The sequence below is a fragment of the Spinacia oleracea genome, chromosome 4, assembly GCF_020520425.1.
Source record: "Spinacia oleracea cultivar Varoflay chromosome 4, BTI_SOV_V1, whole genome shotgun sequence".
Lineage (NCBI taxonomy): Eukaryota > Viridiplantae > Streptophyta > Magnoliopsida > Caryophyllales > Amaranthaceae > Spinacia > Spinacia oleracea.
In genome coordinates, this window is record NC_079490.1 from 178,181,328 (window position 1) to 178,199,726 (window position 18,399).

Sequence of the window (18,399 nt, forward strand, 5' to 3'; positions counted from 1 at the left end):
TCCTTTTTTGGCAGAACTTGGGACACGTCACCTGCGCCAGGCGCTGGCCTTATGCTGGGCGCTGACGTGTCTTGGCGTTTAGCCGGTTAATCTCCTATATAAACCCTCATTTCCACACCAAATGGGGAGGCGGAATTCAATACAACGTCGTAATTTCAATTTTTCCTCTCAAATTCCAATAAAAAAATCAAGCTTCAATTTTTCAATTCTCACTACAATTTCCAAAAAATATCAAACCAATTGGGAGCACCAATAAAAAAAACTAACCTATTCCTAAATAGGTAATTTCGAATCCCTAAATCAAATCATTATGATATTTTCTACTTTTCTACATTTCTAAATTAAATATACAATTCCAATGATATTGTCATTTGAGTTCATGATCATGATGAACTAGGAAACATGCCCAAAAGTGCCATCTTTGGGGAGGTTTTCACTCTTGAAACTCTTCCCAAATGATTTTCTAAGCAAATTTTCAATATCAATATGAAAGATTCAAGCTTTATTTTCGAAAATGATTAGTAAAGTGAAGAACTTTCATACTTGAAAGGTTTCTCCTTTACAACAATCATCATTCAATTTTACAAAATACAAATCTTTTCAAAGGTCAAGGATGTTTGGAAAAGTGCAAACCCTTTTCCAAACTAGAACACATGTACATTCAACTTTCTATGTTCAAATACAAGTTCAATTTTCAATATTCAATGATGTTTATGTGAGATCAACTCCTCCTTAAACTAGAATCAATTTCAAGTTATGGAGCATATTAAAGGTGAGGCCTTTTTCACATTAAAATGGATAATCTTTAAGAACCAAGTCACCTAATTTCAATATTCAATTTCAACATTCAAGTTCAATATTCAAGTTCAATTTCCAAGTTCTATTTCAATAATCAAAATCAATGATACTTTATGATGAGCAACTTATCTAAAGTTGAGATTTTTAGAGAATTGAATCTGTGTCGGGTTACAGTTATTATTAAGTAGTTGTTTGGCGTTCGGATCTCAAGTACAATAATACCATTTAAATATTGTCATTTCAATATCGCACTTTCAATACCGCATTTCAATATCGCAATTTCAATATCGCACTTTCTATATCGCAATTTCAATAACGCACTTTCAATATCGCACCTTTATTTTATGATTGAAATTTCAATTCCGCACTCTTTACTCACCTTTTTTAAGGTGATGTGGATTTGTACGCATTTCAATAAGTCCTTCATTTTTTGTGATGATGCTTCTCATGTTTATTGCTTTCATCACCAAATATGCTAAATACAACAATATACAAAAGGTTACATCATGCTTAACAAAGATAATTTTTGGACAAACCGGCCTTAGGTTCCTTTAATTAACTTTAAATCAAAGTGACCACGTACAAGTGCCAAATACAATATTCTAAATGCATGATTCAACCGACTTAGTGTCATGATTAGGATTTCATGAAAATGATCCTTGTCTTGTATTCGAATGTACTTGAAAAGCTTGCCAAATAAGCGGTTCGTTCCCGTGCCGGAATCTCACACGTTCGGTTTCTAAGATTCAATGCCTTATCCACAAGAGTCAATTTTGGTCCTTCCAAACCGGACCCTTAAAATGTTTGGTGGTGACTCCTTCGAAATTGAAAATCTCAAACCCCGTAGGGAAATACAAAAAACCCCCCTACATCTAATAACATCCATATATGTTTATTCTTTACTAATTGTACCCTTAAAAACATAGAGATAATTCTCATTCTCAATCACATGCCAACGAAGAGTACAATTTTCACGTATAATCCTTTGTTTATGGATAAAAATTTAATCATCCATAGGCAGAATCTTCTTACATAACAACAATTGCCTGACCTCATTAACAATACTAATATCCTTCATCTCTAATGGTATACTCGCCTCGTTAAGCAATGTCTTTGATGTCTGCACCACCATACTAACCTTCTTGCAAAGAGGTTCAGCCTTAATCCGGTTCATACTCTTGAGAAAAACAGTAATCTTAGAGTATTCAGTGACCCCATACTCACTCACATATCGATATTCTTCCTCCATTTCAGCACCTGAAGTTTAGAGTAACATCCTTTTTATAGGAGTACCATCAATTATGTGGATTTTCTCCATTAAGCTTCTGATTGTTTTTGTTATGTTGTCTACTTCTATGTAGATCTTCTTAGAAGATAATTTTATTGTGACAGGGATCCTACTCGTACAGTAGTAGTAGTAGTAGTAGTAGTAGTAGTAGTAGTAGTAGTAGTAGTAGTCGTCGTTGTCAATTGATGGAGGTAATTAGTGGTGTTCTTGTTAGGTTATGATACATATGACAATTCATAAATCATGCGGAAAAACCATTTATCCAGGAATACATATTATTTACACATAATCATATAGCATAGTTTAGATGCATACTCTTTGTTGCGTGCCTTCCCTAGCTGCGCCCGAACCGAACAAGAACAAGTCTTTAGGACTCCAAGTGTCGTCCCTCCGTAGATAGTCCACAGCACGTCCGGATCCGCCTTAAGATTGACCAACTAGAATCGCCCTTAAGGTACTAAAAATTTCGGCACTTTTGAGCAAGGAATGTGTCTGAATTTTTCTCTCAAAAACTCACTTTGAATACTTGAAAAAAAAACTTGTTATAAATTGTGAACCCAGGCCACATATTTATAGGGGTATGGAAAGAGAATTGGAATCCTATTAGGATACGAATTAATTAAATTAGAATCCTAATGAAACTCTTATTTAATTAATTTATCAAATAGAATTAGGAATTTAATCATTAAACGAATCCTGTACGTTTTAGGTTTCGTATGTGAACACAAACACCCACGCACGCATCAACGCTGGGCGCACCACTCGTGGCACGCGAGCTTGCGCTCGCTGAGCGCGAGGCTGCGCGCGCTTGCGCGAGGCAGTGCGCGTTGTGGCGCAGCTCGCTCGCTGCCCACACGCGACTGCCGTGCCTTGCCTTCGCCCATGCCCATTCGTCCATTGCTCGTAGCCCACGACACAAGGCAGGGCTGCTGCCTTGTGCTCGTGCACCATGCCCTTGCTCATTGCATTCGTGCCGCATGGGCGACGAGCTCCCTTGCTCGTCGTCGCATGCCCGCACTATACAACACCCCTTAAGGGTAACACGTAGCGTCCATTGCTTTGTGCGTGCAAGTTATATTTGTCATTAATTTTAAATATAAATTTTTTAAATTTTATTCTCGTCGTCGCATGCCCGCACTATACAACACCCCTTAAGGGTAACACGTAGCGTCCATTGCTTTGTGCGTGCAAGTTATATGAACGAATCGCATAAAATTTAAAAAATTTATATTTAAAATTAATGACAAATTAATAAATTAATATTAATTTCATAATTTTAGGGCGAAAAATCGAAAATTTATTATTCAATTGATTTCCGATTAACATGGATTCAAGTCTAGGTCATAAAAATTTAAAATTTATCATAAATTTACAATTTTTATGGTGGTTTTTAATCATAGGTATCTAATTAAATTATAATTAATTATGAAAATCAAATTAATTCTAAATTATTCTAATTTTCAACAAATTAATCATAATTACAAATTAGATTGCATAATTAACAAGGCTAGGCATTCAAACTTGTTAAACATATACAGTAGGTCAATCAAAAATTCAAGATTTATCAACAAGAATCGCAAATATTTAATTTAACATCTTAAATTTACGAAATTTTGCATTCGAAAAACTAAAACCTTCGAAAAGTCATAGTTAGGCTTCGAATTTGAGAATTCTGGGTTCGGCAGAAAAAAACTGTTTTTGTCAAAATTTTAGAATGCCTTTTACATGCGGAATTGACACAAAAATCACTCGATTTGGATGAGTAACGAAGAAACTGCCGAAAAACTGCGTACGTATAATTAAATAAACGCAATTTGCAATTAATTAACAATTACGAAAATAATCACCCCTTTTAATTCTTGCAAATTTGTAATATTTAACCATGTTCATGCAATTTAGATTATGAAAATAATAAGAGGCTCGTGATACCACTGTTAGGTTATGATACATATGACAATTCATAAATCATGCGGAAAAACCATTTAGCCAGGAATACATATTATTTACACATAATCATATAGCATAGTTTAGATGCATACTCTTTGTTGCGTGCCTTCCCTAGCTGCGCCCGAACCGAACAAGAACAAGTCTTTAGGACTCCAAGTGTCGTCCCTCCGTAGATAGTCCACAGCACGTCCAGATCCGCCTTAAGATTGACCAACTAGAATCGCCCTTAAGGTACTAAAAATTTCGGCACTTTTGAGCAAGGAATGTGTCTGAATTTTTCTCTCAAAAACTCACTTTGAATACTTGAAAAAAAAACTTGTTATAAATTGTGAACCCAGGCCACATATTTATAGGGGTATGGAAAGAGAATTGGAATCCTATTAGGATACGAATTAATTAAATTAGAATCCTAATGAAACTCTTATTTAATTAATTTATCAAATAGAATTAGGAATTTAATCATTAAACGAATCTTGTACGTTTTAGGTTTCGTATGTGAACACAAACACCCGGGCACGCACAGCAGCCCACGAGGGGCGCCATGCGCGCGCGCGCACAGCCCGAGCATCGCAGCCCACGACTGCCGCAGCCTTGGGCGCGCGCTGGGCCTGCCTTGCGGTGGGCCTGGCGCAGCCTTGGGCTGGTGTGTTGTGGCGCGCGTTTCCCTTGCTGGACGTGGGCCTGGCTTCGTGCTGGGCCTTCGTCTAGCAAGCTCGTCCGATGCTAATTCGTACGACGCGCTTCCGATTAATTTTCCGATTCCGGAATTCATTTCCGATACGAACAATATTTAACATTTCCGATTCCGGAATTAATTTCCGTTTCGAACAAATATTTAATATTTCCGTTTCCGGAATTATTTTCCGATTCCGATAATATTTCCGATTCAGACAATATTTCCGTTTCCGGCAATATTTCCGATTCCGGCAATATTTCTATTTCCAATAATATTTCCCGATACGTACCATGTTTCCGTTTCCGGCAACATCTACGACTTGGATAATATTTATATTTCCGATACGATCCATATTTCCGTTTCCGGCAATATCATCGTTTCCGGAGTATTCATTTCTTGCCCGTGACGATCTCAGCTCCCACTGAAACCAAGATCCGTCGATTCCGAATATCCATAGATGGAGTATTTAATGCCATTAAATACTTGATCCGTTTACGTACTATTTGTGTGACCCTACGGGTTCAGTCAAGAGTAAGCTGTGGATTAATATCATTAATTCCACTTGAACTGAAGCGGCCTCTAGCTAGGCATTCAGCTCACTTGATCTCACTGAATTATTAACTTGTTAATTAATACTGAACCGCATATATTAGACTTATCATTGAATGCATACTTGGACCAAGGGCATTATTTCCTTCAGTATCCCACTTGTCCTTAGGGACAAGTGTGCATTTCCTAATTCCTTTGTCGCTCGATGCTTGCTCTTGAACATAAGGTAAGAGTTGTCATCCTTATTATGTCTAGAGGTGTTCCTCGGTTTCAGAGTTCAACTGATCAAATAAACAGATAATCATAGCCTATGATTCATCCGAGCACGGCCATGCATTTCACAGTTTCTAGCTCTCCGAGTGGCCTTGTACAACTTTTAAGCATCTCATCCCGATTTATGGGAGGACAATCCCAATCTTGCGATCTTGAGATTAGACTTCGTTTGATAGGTGATTACCTGAGCGTTGCCTTTATAGCCTCCTTTTACGGTGCGACGGTTGGTCAACGTCAAAGTAACCAGTTCTCAAACAAGTAATCTCAAATCACTCAGGTATTGAGGATTTAGTGTCTAATAATTTTAATGAAATTTACTTATGACAGATTTTCATCTCTTACAGTAAAGTTTCATAGGTCTTGTCCGATACTAGTCTTCACAAAGTAAGTATTTATGCAAATGATTATGACATTGCCATGTCCACATAGTTCAAGAAACAGAACTACTAGTCATCTTGCATTCTAATCGTCTAACGTTTTCTATGCGTCCAATTTTATAGAAAACTCCGACTAGGGACCATTTTCAACATTTGACATTCAAGTTCACTTGATAGACATTTCTTAGTCACAGGACTGGTCCTGACAGTCTATCTTGAATATATCGTCAAATTGAAGGGACTCATCATTTAATAAACCACAAATTAAATGGAAAAATGAATTCTTTTCATTTATTATGAATGATTAACCAATAATGTTTTACAAAGATTTAAACTCTAAAACTTTAAAACATTAAACAGAGACATCAAAGCCATTCTCCAATATGCTTGATTCCCATAGCTGCAGTGTGCGAGTTGTGCTTCGCCTGCGGCAGAGGTTTAGTCAATGGATCTGATATGTTGTCATCAGTTCCAATTTTGCTTATCTCGACTTCTTTTCTTTCAACGAACTCTCGTAGAAGGTGAAATCTACGAAGTACATGCTTAACTCTCTAGTGGTGTCTAGGCTCCTTTGCCTGTGCAATAGCTCCGTTATTATCACAATACAGGGCTATTGGTCCTTTAATGGAGGGGACTACACCAAGTTCACCTATGAACTTCCTTAGCCATATAGCTTCCTTTGCTGCTTCATGTGCAGCAATGTACTCCGCTTCAGTTGTAGAATCCGCAATGGTGCTTTGCTTAGCACTTTTCCAGCTTACTGCTCCTCCGTTGAGACAGAAGACAAACCCAGACTGTGATCTGAAATCATCTTTGTCGGTTTGGAAACTTGCGTCCGTATAGCCTTTAACAATTAATTCATCATCTCCACCATAGACCAGGAAGTCATCTTTGTGCCTTTTCAGGTACTTCAGAATATTCTTGGCAGCAGTCCAATGCGCCTCCCCTAGGTCTGACTGGTATCTGCTCGTAGCACTGAGTGCATACGCAACATCCGAGCGTGTACATATCATAGCATACATTATTGAACCAATCAATGATGCATATGGAATCCCATTCATTCGTCTACGCTCATCAAGTATTTTTGGGCACTGAGTCTTGCTTAGAGTCATTCCATGAGACATGGGTAGGTAGCCTCGCTTGGAGTCCGCCATCTTGAACCTATCAAGCACCTTATTGATATAAGTGCTTTGACTAAGTCTAATCATCCTTTTAGATCTATCTCTGTAAATCTTGATGCCCAATATGTACTGTGCTTCTCCTAGATCGTTCATCGAAAAACATTTCCCAAGCCAAATCTTGACAGAGTTCAACATAGGAATGTCATTTCCGATAAGTAATATGTCGTCGACATATAATACTAGGAAAGCAATTTTGCTCCCACTGACCTTCTTGTATACACAAGATTCGTCTGCGTTCTTGATGAAACCAAAGTCACTGACTGCTTCATCAAAACGTATATTCCAGCTACTGGATGCCTGCTTCAATCCGTAGATTGACTTCTTTAGCTTGCATACCTTTTTAGCATTCTTTGGATCCTCAAAACCTTCAGGCTGTGTCATAAACACAGTTTCTGTTAAAATGCCGTTTAAGAAAGCAGTTTTGACATCCATCTGCCATATTTCGTAATCGTAATATGCAGCGATTGCTAACATTATCCGAATAGACTTTAGCATTGCAACTGGTGAAAAGGTTTCATCGTAATCCACACCGTGGACTTGCCTGTAACCTTTTGCAACCAATCTAGCTTTGAAAACTTCAAGTTTCCCATCCTTGTCCTTTTTCAGTTTGAAAACCCATTTGCTTCCAATGGCTTGGTAGCCATCTGGCAAATCGACCAAATCCCATACTTGGTTTTCAGACATGGAGTCTAATTCAGATTGCATGGCTTCTTGCCATTGCTTGGAGCTAGGGCTCGTCATAGCTTGTTTGTAAGTCGCAGGTTCATCACTTTCAAGTAATAGAACGTCATAGCTCTCGTTCATCAAAATACCTAAGTACCTTTCCGGTTGAGATCTATATCTTTGCGATCTACGCGGGGTAACATTTCTAGATTGACCATGATTCTCACTAGATTCTTCTAAAGATCTCTGAGTTTCATCCTGAATGTCATCTTGAGCATTCTCCAGAGTTTGTTGTTCGACTCGAATTTCTTCGAGGTCTACTTTTCTCCCACTTGTCATTTTGGAAATGTTATCTTTCTCCAAAAAGACACCATCTCGAGCAACAAACACCTTGTTCTCAGATGTATTGTAGAAGTAATACCCCTTTGTTTCCTTTGGATAGCCCACAAGGATACATTTGTCAGATTTTGGATGAAGTTTGTCTGAAATTAATCGTTTGACGTATACTTCACATCCCCAAATCTTAAGAAAAGACACATTTGGAGGCTTTCCAAACCATAATTCGTATGGAGTCTTTTCGACAGCTTTAGACGGAGCTCTATTTATAGTGAGTGCAGCTGTATTTAGTGCATATCCCCAAAATTCTAATGGAAGTTTGGCCTGACCCATCATTGACCTGACCATGTCTAGCAAGGTTCTGTTCCTCCGTTCTGACACACCGTTCCATTGTGGTGTTCCAGGAGGAGTCAATTCTGATAGAATTCCACATTCTTTCAGATGGTCATCAAATTCATAGCTCAGATATTCACCGCCTCTATCAGACCGCAGTGCCTTAATCTTCTTGCCTAATTGATTCTCTACTTCACTCTGAAATTCCTTGAATTTGTCAAAGGATTCTGACTTATGCTTCATTAGGTAGACATAACCATATCTACTGAAGTCATCAGTGAAAGTGATAAAGTAGCTGAAACCACCTCTAGCATTTGTACTCATTGGTCCACATACATCTGTATGGATTAAACCCAATAGTTCATTTGCTCTTTCTCCAACTTTAGAGAAAGGTTGCTTTGTCATTTTGCCAAGTAAACATGATTCGCATTTACCATAATCCTCTAAGTCAAATGGTTCTAGAATTCCTTCCTTTTGAAGTCTTTCTAAGCGTTTCAAGTTTATATGGCCTAATCGACAATGCCACAGATAGGTGAGATATGAATCATCCTTTTTGGCCTTTTTGGTATTTATGTTATATACTTGTTTGTCGTGATCTAATAAATAAAGTCCATTGACTAATCTAGCAGATCCATAAAACATCTCTTTAAAATAAAACGAACAACTATTGTCTTTTATTAAAAAGGAAAATCCCTTAGCATCTAAGCAAGAAACTGAAATGATGTTTTTAGTAAGACTTGGAACATGGAAACATTCTTCCAGTTCCAAAACTAGCCCGGAGGGCAACGACAAATAGTAAGTTCCTACAGCTAATGCAGCAATCCGTGCTCCATTTCCCACTCGTAGGTCGACTTCACCCTTGCTTAACTTTCTACTTCTTCTTAGTCCCTGTGGATTGGAACATAAGTGTGAGCCACAACCTGTATCTAATACCCAAGAAGTTGAATTAGCAAGTATACAGTCTATAACGAAAATACCTGAAGATGGAACGACTGTTCCGTTCTTCTGATCTTCCTTTAGCTTCAAGCAATCTCTCTTCCAATGCCCCTTCTTCTTGCAGTAGAAGCATTCGGATTCAGAAGTGGGTTGACTGACCTTCCTCTTTACAGATTTGGCGCCAGTTTGCTTAGTTGGGCTGGCCTTGTTGCCACCTTTCTTAGCATTCCTCTTCTTTCTAGATTTCTTGAACTTGCCCCCACGCACCATAAGCACATCCTGCTTATCACTTTTGAGCGTCTTTTCAGCGGTCTTCAGCATACCGTGAAGCTCAGTGAGCGTTTTGTCCAGACTATTCATACTGTAGTTCAGTTTGAACTGATCATACCCGCTATGAAGAGAATGGAGGATGGTGTCTATAGCCATTTCCTGAGAAAATTGCTGATCCAGCCGACTCATATTCTCAATGAGTCCAATGATTTTGAGAACATGTGGACTTACGGGCTCGCCTTTCTTAAGCTTGGTCTCAAGAATTTGCCTGTGAGTCTCGAATCTTTCGACTCGAGCCAGATCTTGGAACATGTTCTTCAACTCACTGATGATTGTGAAAGCATCTGAGTTGATGAACGTTTTCTGCAGATCCGCACTCATGGTGGCGAGCATTAGACATTTCACATCCTTGTTGGCATCAATCCAACGATTGAGGGCTGCCTGAGTGACCCCGTCGCCTGCGGCTTCGGGCATCGCCTCTTCTAGGACATACTCATTTTCTTCCTGCATAAGAACTATTTGCAAGTTCCTTTGCCAGTCAAGGAAGTTTTTCCCGTTCAACTTCTCCTTTTCGAGAATTGATCGAATGTTGAATGAATTGTTGTTTGCCATATTAAAAACTACAATTGAAAAGAATAAACAAATAAATAACCATTCACAGTTTTTCTTAATAAACTTAAATTCTAGCATACATGCATAATTCAATGTTTATTAAGCATTTTATTCAAGTTATGTGTTCCGGCAGGTGTGAATAAAATGATTCCAAGATCCTAAAATCATTGAAGAACTAAGCACAGTTTGTCGACTTAATCCTAAAACATCTTAGGTAAGCAAAAGCCTTTTGCTAATAGTCTAGAAACTATTCTTGGTTGATAGGTACGTCTAAGAACTTATTAGGTAAACCTATCGATTTTGCCACGACATAAAAGGACTCCTTACTTATATCGTTGAGTTTCACCAAAACTAACATGTACTCACAATTATTTGTGTACCTTGCCCCTTTAGGACCAATAAGTAACACCTCGCTGAGCGAAAAATATTACTAGATTGATGTAAAGGATATCCAAGCAAGTGTATATTTTGGCATGGCACCTTTTAACTCAATTTTTAAGTTTGGAACTTAAGGCTCTTACTATGTTAGTTAGATTTTAAGTGAACTAAAATCCTTAATCATGCAACATAATCAAGCTTATGATCTCATGCATTTTAAGACATATTTAAAAGCAATAAATAACTTAAAACATGCATAAGATAAATGTGATCTAGTATGGCCCGACTTCATCTTGAAGCTTTAACTTCAAAGTCCGTCTTGAAAATCTCCGTGGGAGGCACCATTTTCTTCAAATAGGATAAGCTATAATTAAAACTAATTACAACTATTTGATGGTACGCAGACCATATTTGAATTGAAAAACAACTTTGGTACTTTAGACCAATTACATTCAAATTAATGGTACGCAGACCATATTTTCTATCCTATTTGGGCCATACTAGTCACTTCATAACCTGCAAAACAGTACATATACAATATATACCATTCACCCATTCATTATCATGAATGACCCACATAGCTGGTTAGTAAAACACATTATGCATCACGTAAACATTTGCAGCAATTAATCAAGGGCACCAATAATCTACCAATTATTCAGTCCTTATTAATTCTAATCAAGTTGTTTTAACCTTAAGGATTTGTAGACCTAATCAAGAGTTTATGACTAAAAAGGGCTCCCACTCAAACCAATAAATTCATATGCTTTACTAATTTTAAACATAAAAATGTATTTCTAGTCTAACCCGAAACATACAAATTTAATTAAAATTTAAAGCTCATATAAATTTATAATTGAATCCAAAAAGTTTAATTTAATTTCATTCGTATTTAAATTAATTCATGATTTTAATTTTAGTAAAATAATTAGAATAAATAAAATTTATTATAATTATAACATTCAAAATTAAAATCCAAGAAAATAATTTAAATTATTAATTTTAAAATTAATTAAAATTACGTAAACTGAAAATTTCAAATTAAACATTCAAAACGATCTAATCGCAACGCAAACACCCTACGCATCGCACGCCCATGGGCCACACGCACACAGCCATCGCTGGCCATGTGCGCGCAGCCCATGCGCTGCGTCGCATAGCTGCTGCTTCTACCCTTCGCAAGCCATCGCACGAGTTGGTGCTCGCTGCGCGCGCGCCAGTGCTCGATGCACGCGAGCCATCGCTCGCTGTGCGCGCTTGCCAGCGCTCGCTTCGTGCACTCGCCAGCGCATGCTGTGCGCGCTCGCTAGCGCTCGCTTGGTGCGAGCCAGCGCTCGCTGCGCGCGGCATCAACGCTGGGCGCACCACTCGTGGCACGCGAGCTTGCGCTCGCTGCGCGCGAGGCTGCGCGCGCTTGCGCGAGGCAGTGCGCGTTGTGGCGCAGCTCGCTCGCTGCCCACACGCGACTGTCGTGCCTTGCCTTCGCCCATGCCCATTCGTCCATTGCTCGTAGCCCACGACACAAGGCAGGGCTGCTGCCTTGTGCTCGTGCACCATGCCCTTGCTCATTGCATTCGTGCCGCATGGGCGACGAGCTCCCTTGCTCGTCGTCGCATGCCCGCACTATACAACACCCCTTAAGGGTAACACGTAGCGTCCATTGCTTTGTGCGTGCAAGTTATATGAACGAATCGCATAAAATTTAAAAAATTTATATTTAAAATTAATGACAAATTAATAAATTAATATTAATTTCATAATTTTAGGGCGAAAAAATCGAAAATTTATTATTCAATTGATTTCCGATTAACATGGATTCAAGTCTAGGTCATAAAAATTTAAAATTTATCATAAATTTACAATTTTTATGGTGGTTTTTAATCATAGGTATCTAATTAAATTATAATTAATTATGAAAATCAAATTAATTCTAAATTATTCTAATTTTCAACAAATTAATCATAATTACAAATTAGATTGCATAATTAACAAGGCTAGGCATTCAAACTTGTTAAACATATACAGTAGGTCAATCAAAAATTCAAGATTTATCAACAAGAATCGCAAATATTTAATTTAACATCTTAAATTTACGAAATTTTGCATTCGAAAAACTAAAACCTTCGAAAAGTCATAGTTAGGCTTCGAATTTGAGAATTCTGGGTTCGGCAGAAAAAAACTGTTTTTGTCAAAATTTTAGAATGCCTTTTACATGCGGAATTGACACAAAAATCACTCGATTTGGATGAGTAACGAAGAAACTGCCGAAAAACTGCGTACGTATAATTAAATAAACGCAATTTGCAATTAATTAACAATTACGAAAATTAATCACCCCTTTTAATTCTTGCAAATTTGTAATATTTAACCATGTTCATGCAATTTAGATTATGAAAATAATAAGAGGCTCGTGATACCACTGTTAGGTTATGATACATATGACAATTCATAAATCATGCGGAAAAACCATTTAGCCAGGAATACATATTATTTACACATAATCATATAGCATAGTTTAGATGCATACTCTTTGTTGCGTGCCTTCCCTAGCTGCGCCCGAACCGAACAAGAACAAGTCTTTAGGACTCCAAGTGTCGTCCCTCCGTAGATAGTCCACAGCACGTCCAGATCCGCCTTAAGATTGACCAACTAGAATCGCCCTTAAGGTACTAAAAATTTCGGCACTTTTGAGCAAGGAATGTGTCTGAATTTTTCTCTCAAAAACTCACTTTGAATACTTGAAAAAAAAACTTGTTATAAATTGTGAACCCAGGCCACATATTTATAGGGGTATGGAAAGAGAATTGGAATCCTATTAGGATACGAATTAATTAAATTAGAATCCTAATGAAACTCTTATTTAATTAATTTATCAAATAGAATTAGGAATTTAATCATTAAACGAATCTTGTACGTTTTAGGTTTCGTATGTGAACACAAACACCCGGGCACGCACAGCAGCCCACGAGGGGCGCCATGCGCGCGCGCGCACAGCCCGAGCATCGCAGCCCACGACTGCCGCAGCCTTGGGCGCGCGCTGGGCCTGCCTTGCGGTGGGCCTGGCGCAGCCTTGGGCTGGTGTGTTGTGGCGCGCGTTTCCCTTGCTGGACGTGGGCCTGGCTTCGTGCTGGGCCTTCGTCTAGCAAGCTCGTCCGATGCTAATTCGTACGACGCGCTTCCGATTAATTTTCCGATTCCGGAATTCATTTCCGATACGAACAATATTTAACATTTCCGATTCCGGAATTAATTTCCGTTTCGAACAAATATTTAATATTTCCGTTTCCGGAATTATTTTCCGATTCCGATAATATTTCCGATTCAGACAATATTTCCGTTTCCGGCAATATTTCCGATTCCGGCAATATTTCTATTTCCAATAATATTTCCCGATACGTACCATGTTTCCGTTTCCGGCAACATCTACGACTTGGATAATATTTATATTTCCGATACGATCCATATTTCCGTTTCCGGCAATATCATCGTTTCCGGAGTATTCATTTCTTGCCCGTGACGATCTCAGCTCCCACTGAAACCAAGATCCGTCGATTCCGAATATCCATAGATGGAGTATTTAATGCCATTAAATACTTGATCCGTTTACGTACTATTTGTGTGACCCTACGGGTTCAGTCAAGAGTAAGCTGTGGATTAATATCATTAATTCCACTTGAACTGAAGCGGCCTCTAGCTAGGCATTCAGCTCACTTGATCTCACTGAATTATTAACTTGTTAATTAATACTGAACCGCATATATTAGACTTATCATTGAATGCATACTTGGACCAAGGGCATTATTTCCTTCAGTTCTTGTTCATGATTATGAGTAGTAGGGTTGTTGTTTACAGTGAGATCAATGTTAGTACCGTCATGGATGATGGGGGTAGTCATCCATGTCGAGGCCATCGATGAGTTCAAACCCTAAGATGGAAAATGTTTGTAAGGGTGTAGGGATGCCTAGGATTACTGCGATTTTTTGTTTAATTTCTAGGATGGGTTCTTGCTTGGTTATTTCAAGGGGGAAATGGTTGGATCTTGTCACTATGATTATCTGCATTTTTATGTTTGATTGTTTTGAGTGTTTAAGATGGGGGGGGGGGGGGGGGGGGGGGTTAAAGGTAGTTTGTTTTTGGTGTCTTTTTTTTCATTCTGAGTCAGGGATACACATTAAAGCATCATATTTTTCTATAATCATGTCAAATTAGCCTGTAAAAATCCACAGATTTCATGCCAGAAAATTCATAAGAAAGAAAATGAGAAGTATATACTCCTTTATCCCCAATTCCCCAGAGTAAAAGTACTGCTCAATATCTAATACTTCATACTAATGAAAAATAGAGTTCGGGAATATAAAACCAATTCCCTACCGCTATATCATTGCTTTTTTCCTCTAGCAGGTTAGTGTAGAAAGATTTATGAACCACTTATGATTGACACAATTAATGAACATGTGCAGGATCGTAAACAACAATGCTGGCATTGGCATCAAAACAGTCTTAAAGGTGTATTAGCAAACTTGAAACCTCCAAGATTGCAACAAGGACATGAAATGACATGGACCTTTAACAATTGACTTTATAAGTCGGCCATGTGCATTGTGGAACCAGAAAAAAAACTGTGAGACTCTTTAAATTAGTAAGAGATGCATACTTGAATGACTTGATTTAGGCTTTTTAGGTAACTTCCACTCTAAAAAAACATAAACACCATGATAATTATACTCAAGTTGGCTAGCATACTTCTTCTATCTTTAAAACAAAGCATGGCGTTCTCATACTCCAATAAACAACATGATTACTTGGCAAGAAGTTAGTGAACATAATATAATTTATACTGCACTCCCAACATAAAAAATTCATTATAAATCCAAAAACTACAGAACCTCATCAGACAACATACCTCAGAGGGTGGTTTAGTAGAAATTCAGACAGCTAATAACATTAAAATGGTTTTATTCAGCTTCGACCACTTATTGTTCTCAAGCTCCCAGCAATATAACAGAATCATCTTTCAACTTCGACCTGCAAAAAGTTGAACCAGATTCAAACAAAGCATCGATGAAAATTCTGAGAAAATCACACAATTTGATCAAAACTGAATTGAATTGAAGAAGCTAGCTTAATGGAAGCTTCCAGAATATCTGTGCCCTCAAGCTATTTTAAATTAGTTTAGGATACACAGAGTAATATCTACAACTATTCTAATTTGGTACTAAAATCGGGGTTTAGATTTTATCCCATTTCAAGAGAAACCCAAATCAATTTGTTTCCAGAAATTTCGTTCACAAACCAATTCAATTAAATTCCATATCACAAACCCAAAATCGAGGACTTTCCACAAACATAATTAACGTGATACAATGGCATCAAAAACCGTAATTAGTCATCAAAATCAAGTAATAGTGAAGGAAAAACAACTTACGCAAGTTAAACCCCCAAATCTTACAAATTTCAAATCGATCATCAATCAATGGAGCTAGCTGGAACAAATTAAACCACCAAATCTTACAAATTTGAAATCGAAAGATTTAAGAAATGAAAGAAATTGAGTGATTTGCCTAATAGAGAGAAAGAACGTGATTTGGAACTCGATTTCTTCCCCAAATCTTAAAAAATCGAATCGAAAGAACTTAGAATTGAAAGAAATTGAGTGTACCTAAGAGAGAGAAAGAGAGAGAGTGAGAGTGAGAGTGAGACGGCGAAGGAAGTGAATTACGGGTTTTACGGGAAGGGTTTGATGCTTTGACGGGAAGGGATTAAGAATAAAATGATAGACGGTATTTTAGTATTTTTGATTGGGGACACCAAAAGTGGGATTACTGAAATGTCCCTCCCCTCTTGGCTTATATAATAGAGATTTTTTAATTCACTTCTCTCTCCTAAACACTAAACCAAGGTATTTGATAAACATGCTCTTAGATGTTGTTGGTATTGGGTTTGGTGTTGGGGAGAGAGAAAAAATAAAATAAAATATTTTATTAGGTTGAAGTCCAAACTTTTGATGTTTGATAAACATGCTCTTATGCGCCTTTCTTCTTAGATTTTGTTGGCAATTTTCTACATATAAACAACGTTATTTCTTTACTCATATGCTTATTACTTATGAGTGAGGTGGCAAATTTTTAACAAAAAAATATGAGGGGATCAAAGCTTGAAAATTAATATTTTATTTAATACAAATGTAATTCAATCAATGCGCAAAAACATTTATATGTTATTTTAGCTTGTATAATTAACATTTTTTATAAACTAACAAGGGTCTAGCCCCAAATGTCTCCGTTAAAATCCTCCCATGGTTCACTGCTTGTAACTGGCGGTTGTGAACTTGTGAATACATGTACGGAAAAATATCATTGATTGTACTTAGCATCATATAAAGTATAATCAGTTGTAAAATACCCTAATTGTGTCTACAATGAAATTTACGTTTAAGTTGTAGATTTATTATTATTTTAATTGTATTTACATAAGTTAACTCTTTGGTAAAAAAAAAAAGTCAAAGCATAGTAAATCAATCATTAAAATTCCGAAAAGGCTACATGTAACCTTAGGGTATGAAGTAGTTTCATGCCCTTGTCTGTGATTGGTCTAAAATTTTAAATTCAAATACCATTTGAAGTTTTAGATTTAAATTTCAATCCTATGTGAGGTTGCTTATATGACAACAATCAATGAGAACTCATGATATGTTACTATTTGGTATCCCGGGGGTACATGTAGCAGCTTCCAACTTAAAATTCCCCCCTTCACCCGGCTCTGACAAAATCAGCCCTATTCACTTTCTTTTTCCTTCGAATCTTGAGAACATTGGTTGCATTAATCACATTATTTTCTGTACTAACTTTTCTTTATATTATTAATATCGTTATTACTCCCTCCGTCCCATATTTATACTCATGTTTGACTAAAAACACATGTTTAAAAAAAATGGAATATAGTACATTAAAAGTTATGGTAAATTGACCATTGATATGTGTGAAAAAGGAAGACATAGTAAAAGGGAAAGGAAAATATAGTAGATAGGGAATTTCAATTTAGTACTTCGTACATGTTTTTGTTTCGTTGTGTTTTCAATGCATTTTTAATTCATGTAGTACATGAGAAAATAATAAATTTAATGGACAAAAATAGAAACAAGACTATAATTTCGGGATGCCCGATAAGAAAAAAAAACTATAATCATGGGACAGATGGAGTACCAAATAGGTAAAATTATGAAAGTGATAAATTAAATGGTTTTTTCATGAAATGCCCCTGAGGTTTCACGAAATTCACAAAATACCCCTGCGTGTTTCAAAATACACAGTATACCCCTATTTAAACTTAAGTGCACCAAATACCCCTAGACTTAACGGTCGTTAGTGCTCCATTAGCGTTACTTTACCTTTATACCCTTACTCACCCAATATTCTACATTTAACTATTTTTTTTATAAAAAAAGTTCATTTCTCTCTTCTTCTATCTCCTCCTCTCTCTGTTGTTCGACCCGTCTTCCATAATTTCTCTCTTAGCTTCTTCTTCTTCTTCTTCTTCTTCTTCTTCTTCTTCTTAATGATTTCAACAAAAAAAAACTTGCACAATTCTTCTGAGATTTTGCACTATCTTCCTCATATCATCATAACTCTATTTCTCCCAAAACCCAGTGCACTATCTTCCTCATATCATATCATCATCATCATCGTCGATCATCATTATGAACCCAAAAACTCTATTTTCTCTTTGAACCTAGAAATTTTGTGGGAGAGTAATTTCTTACCATTTAAGTTCAATCCGTTACAT

General features: G+C 37.2%; 1 pseudogene; it reads right to left on the reverse strand.

The window, feature by feature from the left end:
* Positions 1-1,690: 1,690 nt before the first annotated feature.
* On the reverse strand, positions 1,691-14,678 carry LOC110791073 (uncharacterized; annotated as a pseudogene).
* Between the last annotated feature and the right edge of the window lie 3,721 nt (positions 14,679-18,399).